The following is a 9,322-nucleotide window of genomic DNA, read 5'->3' on the forward strand; positions in this document are numbered from 1 at the left end:
TGTACCCTAGAACTTAAAGTATAATAAAAAAAGAATTTAATCCATTTAAGTCTAAAGTAAGTATTAATAGGTTAAAAACTTACTACTGTCATTTTGTTAATTGTTTTCTGGGTTTTTTTTTTTCTTAGCTCCTTTGTTCCTTCTTCCTCTCTTGTTGTCTTCTTTTGTGAATTTATTATCTTTTTCTAGTATGCTTTGATTCCTTTCTCTTTATTTTTGTGTATCTACTACAGGTTTTTTCTTTGTGGTTTCTATGAGGCATAAATAAAATAGCTTATAGTTACAACAGTCTATTTTAAGCTGATAACAACTTAACTTTGACCACATAGAAAAACTATTCTTTAACTTCTCATCCTCCCATATTTCGTTATTGATGTCATAATTTACATTTTTTTTGCTAAGTTCAAACTATTATTTCCTCCACTTCTAATTACAAATAAGTTTTACCTTTTATTGTATTCCATTATACAATTTTACATAGTACCATTATTATTTTAAGCAATAATTAGCAAATTGAACTGCTGTTTTTGAGTTCTACTTTTCAGCATATAGATTTACCTAAAAAAGTACAAACCAAGCACAGTGGTGCAATTTGCCAGGCACTTTCAAATTACTTAAATATTTACAAATATGTAACACAAGAAAATTTTGGTGTCGAGAAGAAACACTCCATGTATATCAAATCTTTAAATTTTAACATTTGCACAGTTGCAAATATTCCTGAGAAAGTTCAACCTTATTGTCATTTACATCTGCATTTTTTCACACTTCAGTGTATCTTGGGGAACCATAGCCTCGGTTACTCAATGTGCCACTAATTGCACAAAAGACATGTAATGTGTTGCTAATCCAGGGAGAATGCATTGTGTCTTCTTGTAATATCCGCTCATGGATAATGTCAAATAATTATTTTACCATGTCTCTGAAATTTGACTTTAGCCCTTCATGGTACTCAACTTGATCTTCTTTAATTAGCCACTCATTTAGTTCAAGTGCAATGCCGCATGCTTGTATGGATTTCCTAAACATGTCTTTCAACTCATTCACTTTCTTAGGTGGATACTTGCTAGCTTGGCTATCATTTAAGAAAGCCCCTGCATATACTAATGGACCAGCATTGACCTGCATGGAAACACAGCCCTGCAATTTAAGTTGGAGTTGAATCATGTCCACGTCAACAGAGGAGCAAATATTTTGCAGATCTGCAGTTTTATCTTTTATTTCATCAGTGGCAACATCAATTGGTTTTAAATTAATCTGCTGTTCACAGTTAATAGGAATCCTCTTCTTTACATAGGGAAATGACTTTGAGGTTGTCAAGATTGTATGGCATTTGCACTGTTCTTCTGTACAACCCTGCTTTTTGCCTGATAAAGTGTAAGGAGCCTCAAAAACAAATCTGCTGATATTATGATTTCTTCCAAACTCGGTCTTTCTTTCTGTGGGTTCTTTGTCATCAAAGTAAGGCTTCACATAAGTAACTTACATATGAGCATATTTTGGATCAAACTCTTTGGCATTTACCTCGTCTGTATCCTGAATTTTTTTGACATTCACCATACCAAATTTTTCACCATAAAGTTTAACAAGTCTCAGGGAAATTTCTGAGAGGCCAGTGAGCTTTGGTTCTTTACAGATGTACTCCTTTCCATCTTCTTCTTCAAAAAAAGACTGGCCATAAAGGCAACTCTGAAGAAAGTGCCTAAAAGTCTTTTTTTTTTTGTATGCATAACTTTCCAGAATTTTTGTGTAAGCTCCCTGAAGAGTTCTATAAACTTGAGTAAGTTTCTCAGACTCACGATGTTTCTCATAAATTGGAATGATCAACTTGGAAATCTCAGAAATTATTTCATAAAGTTTTGCCTTCCATAAGCTATCCACACATTGTTCTAGCAACTCCAGCAAAACTTCTTCACTATAATGGACGTCCATCATCCCAGCATCTTCTTTCACTGCTCCTTCTTCATCTATATTGGGAGTAATTTTCTTGAAGGGTAAACATCCATTAGGAAATTTTTTTTTCAATGAAGAAACTCTGCAACTAGAGCTGCTGCATGGACATAACACATTGCAGCCTCTGAAAAATCTCCATTTTTTACATGAATGTTGGCCATGCTATCAAGTCAGGTTTTCCTAAGCTCTGGGATACTTGCATAGGACTTGGCTAAGCTACACTGGAGATCAATTAGCATTTCAGGGTCTTTCTCATGCTCCTTCATTTGGGCAGTGGCCATAAGAACAGTGCAGATTCTCTTGGTCAAGTCTTTGACTTCGGTGGGAAAGGCAGTTGCCTTCATAGTTCTGTCACTATTTGCAAAATTATTGATAATGAATAAATACTCCTGAAATCTTGATCTTCCACTTAGTACTATATCAGTTATCAGTTGGCTTACAGCAATTATTATCTGTAGATGTGTCCTCTAAACGGTCTTCCTTTTGGTATACTCAAAGTTGTTTCTCATCAAAAGATATAAAAGTGCAGATGTTTCATTTCTGGTTGAGCTAATCTTCGATGTGAAGCACTTTAAAACCTCATAGCAAAATGCAGTACACATGTTCACTCTTCCTTTGAAAAAGCCTGAAGGAAACTTACTGATGAAAGCTCTCAGTGAGGCAAATACATGTTTCAGCAACACTTCAGATTGTCCATTTTTAAGAAAAGCAAGATGAATATCAAACACTTTTTCATTAATGGGTTGTGGCCACCATTATTTAAAAGTTGGGTCTTAAAGCCCTGATGGAAAATGACATGGTATCTAGTACTGTTAGGGAAACTTCAGTAGCTGTATTGCCTTCAAGAAGTGCCTGGTGGAAAATGTCTGTTCAGTTGTTGCAGAACTGTGATTAAGTGTAAATGAACTTTCTAGGCTACTAAGATGCTGAAGCCAGGCCTGCATTACTCCTGATCTGTTTCAAAGAGCAGGCATGGTTTGTAATTTTCGGTCTATTCAGAAGTGTTTTGACAGTCAGGCATTATGCACCCTTGCTATGTTTCTTTTCCCCATATATCTAAAGTGAAACAAGCATACTTCTAAAAGTATAAAAATGTGTATGAGTTCCTGAGGAGATACTTTATTCCAGTAAGTTAAGAGAGTATCTTCCGAAATCACTTTTACTATATACAAGTAGCACATCAAGAGGCTTCTGATTTCACACTGATCCAGGCGGTTATACTGGGATACGCTACTCCTTGTAGAACTCTGTCGGGTATTTTCACCAGCATTGCCCTGATCTGGAAATCCTGTTGCTCCTTCTGGGATGAGGGAACCTCTTGAATCTTCTCTCTTAATTCCATGTCCATTTTGAAAAGACCCATAAGCAGTGTCTTTGTCAGTGCTCAGACTCCCTCTATTGTCAGGTGAAGTAAAGCCATAATGGAAACTCATCTCTGAATGCAGAATTAGGCATGGCTGCACAAGAATACAAGGTATCTTGACCTGCTAATCACTGTATATTTTCCAAAAGCAGTCCAACAAAGGGGAGGTACAATTGTGCTATTTTGGCTTGTTGGTTCTTGTGCTGGTATCTTGTGTCAAATGCATGTTTTATCAAAAGGTTCTTTATGACAGAGATAGCTGTATATCTGATCTCATAATTGTCCTTAAGAGCACTGGAAGTTTCCCTCAGAAGTAGACCAAACAAGAAGTGATGCTTGCAATACTCAACTGATAAACTGTATTCAAGATTCTTGAATACAGTTTAGGTTTTGCAAATGCCATTGGCAAGTTCAGATGAATGTAATGTTCGTGACTGCAAATTGTTTGCAGAAATTCAAACTTGTATTCAGCCAGAACCTTAGGATCTTTGGGGCTGAATCCAGATATATAGTCATTTATCAAATTGAAAACAAATCCTCTATCCATTAGTGTCAAACAGCACTTCAGGAAGCTAGCCAAACTATAATTCACATTTCTGGACTCTTTGGGAATCTCCGCATACTGAGATTCACATGGTTATTGCAAGAAGCAGTGAATGTAAGGCATGATGATATGCCTTGGGAAATCTCTGGCCATGGGTAAGCTTAATCTTATTCTCTCCAACAAGTATGTGGCCATCGACTTTGCAATTATTTCAAAGAAAAACCATGAGTACTTCAGCAATTTGTTTATTGCTAAAAAATCTGAAGACTGTTTCAATAGTGCTATCATCATAGTAGCCAGGGTTTCATGTATCAGCTGGGCCTGAGGAGCACTTGGTTTTTCAGGTCGGAAGCTATACTTTATGAATGATCTTAAATAACTATCCAAGCCTTCTTCATGGCACTTTGATACAATATGTAAGAGAACCATGGTGCAGTTGATAGGAACATCATCTTCATGGATCATATTTGTGAGAACTCAGAAGAGTTGCATAAGAATTACACTTAGAAACTGTATCATGACTTGGATCTCCATGGCATGCAAAGACTTTAAATATTTAATGAGCTCCCCTGGAACTTCTTTTGAGTCTGACTGATTCAGCTGGCAATGATGGAAGAATTTGTGCAAATGCAGATCTTAAGTGTAAATGGTAGATTCTAAGTGGCTTTTAATCTTCCACAAAGGCTTTGCACCATCTACCCATTTAATATCCACATTACATTGCCTTCTTGATTATCCATCATTCAGATTGAAGTAGCCTGGGGGAAGATTGGCGGAAACTGGCAGCTGCTGCCCAAATGTGATGATTCTACCATCTTTCAGCAATGGTACCCAGGCAAACTCAACTGGAGTTTCAACTGTGTCTTGCTTTTTGGTTGTTCCCTTTGTGTTAATTTCACAACTTACATGACAAAAAGTGAAAAGCAAATGATGTTTTTGATGCACGTGAAAGGGAAGCTCAATTTTAATCTCATCATAGAACTCTGGGTTTTGATTGTGATGCGAGACAACAGCATAAGCATTTGTGGTAAAAACAGACCCTGCAGGTTTTCCATAAATACACTTCAGAGCACTTTCATCTGAATCCCGGAATTCCATACAGACTGCAATGTTCCTTGCCTTGGCAAATGTTTTCTAGCTATCGTATTTTAATTGCAAGGGATATACATACAGATGGTTTTCGTAAATAGTAAATGGATAACAATATTTTATCATTTCTGGAACAAACTCTTCAACCTCCACAGTAATATTTTGACAATTCTTTTCAAAAGGCTTCAGAGGCACATATGAAGAAGTAATACAATTTGATAAATCCACAGGAACACATTCTATTGTGATGTTTAACTGCCCAGGAATAATCTGCAGTTTGGTCTTTTCTGGCTTCTTATATTCTGATAGCAACTTGAGAATGTCTTCACTTGAAAGCTTGCTACTCTTGTTTATACAGAGAAGAAAATCTCCCATCCAGATAGAGAAAGCCTTGAGTATCTTTGAAAATGGATCTGGCAGCCCAAACAAAAGGCATTCTGTATTGTCCAAAATGGCTACACACTTGTTTAGCTGTCCTGGGCACCTTCTGGGCCGTCTTTACTGGATCAGAATTTTTGATGTAGGGTTCTGCACAGTATGTAATGTTTCCCTATAGCACCTTTTCAATTCTTGCAGCTAGAAAAATTTCAGGATGTGGATTCATCACTGAGAAAATTCCCTGTTTTATGTAGCATAACTGAGATTCAGAAATTCCATGAATGAAAGACTCAGGTGAAGAGCCCTTTGGGTTACTGTCACTGCACAGTTGGATTGAAGAGCCCCACAGCATTTCATGGACAGATGGGGGATTCAAGTCTACATGAAAGTCTGCTGAAATCTCACAATTGTTCTTTACATCAAATAAGGCAAGACTGATTTTAAAAAAGGGTGGGGGGCTCAACATTTGTGGGTGGTCCTTTTGCATTGTCTCCAATTTGGCCCAAGATATTGAAAGTTAAATCATGGCAATTTACCAGGAAATGTTTGTTGCACTTTTCTTCAAATGGCCTTATATCAGGTTCAATTCCTGAAAAGTCCAACCTCTGAATTTCTGAATCAAAAGAAAAGAGATTCTGTCTTCCATCTCCGCTACTGAGTTTGTTTAATTGTTCAGTTTCTCTTCCATACTTCATCATTTCCGGATGCATGCTCCTTTCCAAACTTGCCATGATGTTATCGGCTTTTCGTTGGCTACTAGTTTCATCATCTGAACATCAATGCAGGCATCTAAGTAGATGCAACCTTTCGATTCTTTTGAATTTTTCTCATCTTTATAGGAATTGAGAATATATTAACCTCAGGAAGTTGGGTCAAGTAAAAATATTGTCTCTTGAATACCTTCATGGTTACTGTGATGGTGCTATTTACATTTGCTTTATGCAACCAGCCTTGTTTTATCACACCACCCTTCTGATAACATAAAGAAGGTAAGTCCTTATCTTTCTCACAGTCTTCATCTATCTCAAATACATGATTAGGAATTTTTTCTGGTCTCAAAGTTTACCACGTGCCAATCTGTGCTACAGGTTTTAATACACTCTTTGACAAATAAACTCTGGGCCCTCTTTTCAGCGTCTTCTGGTACAGTGGATTGCACCGTTCTGTGCTGACGACCCATCACCGAGACAGATATATCTTCCTTGGGAAACATAAGCAGATCTCTGAGGGGGTTGCTGTAAATCTGGGTTTTTATTTGGGCGATAACATTCTCATAGTCCAGGGGGTCAACAACTTTGGACTTTTCCAGCACCAAGGAGCCCCGCACGGCCTCTGACACTCTGCCAGAGTTCAGCTGCTGTGCCCAATTTACATCTTTTATATATCATGTATCTATTAACAAATTATTGTAGCTATTGTTATTTTTAATATATCATTTAATTTTTATATAAGTGAAAAGTGAGCTGGCCCTGTTCCTTGGTCAGCAAGTAGACAGTCCTGCAGTCTGAGTTCACAGGGGCCAGCCTGCTGCCTATGTCTACTGGAAAAGATCTGGGGCCTGAGTCTGCGTGGATGGGCCTGGTGCCTGAGTCTGCAGTGGTAAGCCTGGAGCCTGGGTCTGTAGGGGCTGGCTTGGCCCTTGGGCCTAAAGGAGCAGGCATGGAGTCTGGGATCACTAAGACCAGCCCGGAGCCTGGGTCCACACAGACTGACCTGGCACTGCGGCAGGGCTGATGTCTGGGTCTGTGGGCATGGGCCTCTTCCTGAGTCCTCAGGAGCTGGCTGGGTGTCAGAGTTTACCCAGGATACCTTGGGGTAGGCTTAGTACCTGTGTCTATAGGAACAGGCCTGGTACCTGGGACTATGAGGGCAGGCCTGGAGACTGGGTTTTGGGGAATAGGCCTGGGGCCAGTGTCTAATGGAGCTAGCCTATACTCTAAGTCCATTGGAGCATATGGCTTTAGGGATGATCTGGAGGCTATTGCCCCATGGGCCTCCCTGGTACTGGGGCAGGTCTGGAGCCTTCCAACCACAGGAATGGGCCTAGAGTTTGGGACCACAGATGCCAGCCTGATGTTGGAGCTGACTTACAGCCTGAGTCCATGGGGGCTGGCCTGGAGCCTGGGGCTGTAGGGTTCAGTCTGGCACTGGGGCAGACTTGGAGTCTGGGTCTGCAGAAGTAGGCCTGATGCTGGAGCAGGCCTTGGGTCTGGGGCTGCAGGGACTGACCTGAAGCCTGAGACCATAGGGGCTGGCCTTGTGCCCGTGTTCACTGAACCAGACCTGGTGCTGGGATCCACAGTGAAGTCTGCTCACTACACTCTCTTTCCCTCATGTGATCGGTCTCTTTCTGCACTGCACTGTTTAGGTTTGGGGAAGCAGTGATGCTGGCAACATGAAACTGTCCTTCCTACCCTCTTAAATATGTCTTTTCTTATTTCCATGCTCTACCCAGGTGCTGTAATCTCTCATCTGGATTCCTTGGCTCTTACAAAGGTATTTTTGTACATGAGTGGTTGTTCAAATTGATGTTTCTTCAAGGGGACGAGTGCCAGAAACTCATATTCTGCCATTTTGCTGATGTCAGCTCCTCTAATACCCAAGACAGCAGAGGAACAACTGTTTTTTTCAGATAGAGCTCTGGACTTGAGGTTCTTTTTAAATAGAGACTTCATACAAAAGATCTCCAGTCTGTCTACATTTTCAAACATAGAATCTATAATTCAGTGACTGCCAGGTTCTCAAAAAACTGTTAGTTCTTTACCCATCAATCCCAGAAGATTCATTAATCAGGGAGTAATTGGGATATATCACCAGGCTAGGAGTTCTCTACCATCAGTGAACAGAAGAGGAGGTATATAGTCCCAGCATTTCTCCTCTCACCTTTGTACCCTCTCCTCCCTAGATGATTCAACTCACTCCAAGGATAAAAGTGGAGAAATCTATTAGAAGCAAAACTGCATATTCTGGATAAGACAAATCCAGGGAAAGATGGGCTGTGATGCCTTCCTACTCCGTTAACCTACTTTAAATAGAATGTTTAATCTTAAATATGTTCTCATTACTCTGGAATTAAGCTTAGAACTCTCTTCCTAAAGAAGGAAATGTGGCTTAGAAAAATAACAAATTTATAACCAATCATTGCAGGCACCCGCTGGACTTGGCAAACCATAGATGCACAGGAACACTTTGTAATATTTTTGCAACTTTCCTATAAGTTGGAAATTATCTCCAAACAAAAAGTTTTAGAAAAAAATTCATAGATCTGAGGTTGTCAAAGGTCTTCTAGGAAATGAGAATGTCTAGTGTTTAATTAGAGCTTTTTGCATTGCTAACATATAAATCCCTCTGAACCCTTCCCAATTTTTGAGTAAACTCAACTACACATAAAAATGACAGTGAGAGTGAGCAGTTGAGTCACCCCTGGGTAACTGTCATGAAGGAAAGAACACATGTGAAATAGCAAGATAATCCATAAATCGTTCTAATTCAGCAGACAGTGTAGAGGAATATAAAGAACCACAAGGATCTGCAATCATGGGAACCACCTTGTGTTTCCACAGGATGTAAAATAAAGATTTGAGACAACATTATATGGATATTCAGGAATCAGGCCCTCACAGTGGTTGGCATTTAGTCCACATGTTAGAAGCTCTTAGTTCAGTGTGGTATTTGGTAAATGTTATCTATTGACAGTATTGTTTAAAATTGGAGCACAGGTAGGAAGGTCCATCTGCGGCAACATAGGAAGGAGAAAGAGCCAGGACCTGGTAAGTGATCTGCCCAGTAGTTTCTAGGGGAAATAACTGGGAAAAGGAGAAACTGCAAAACTCAAAGGATCATCCACGACATTCAGCAGCCTCAGGCAAAATTCCAGAATCAGTTTTTACCAAGATGAGCCTAAGGTGAATTGTAGAATCTCAAGAATAGATAAAACTCAGTAGCTTAAAATCCATGCTTAAAACTTCAGATAAGCAAATAAGCAATGGGTTTTT

General features: G+C 39.4%; 1 pseudogene; it reads right to left on the minus strand.

The window, feature by feature from the left end:
• Positions 1-762: 762 nt before the first annotated feature.
• On the minus strand, positions 763-7,573 carry LOC100993227 (dedicator of cytokinesis protein 11-like; annotated as a pseudogene).
• Positions 7,574-9,322: the final 1,749 nt, after the last annotated feature.

Source organism: Pan paniscus, chromosome 15 (assembly GCF_029289425.2).
Source record: "Pan paniscus chromosome 15, NHGRI_mPanPan1-v2.0_pri, whole genome shotgun sequence".
Taxonomy (NCBI): Eukaryota; Metazoa; Chordata; class Mammalia; order Primates; family Hominidae; genus Pan; species Pan paniscus.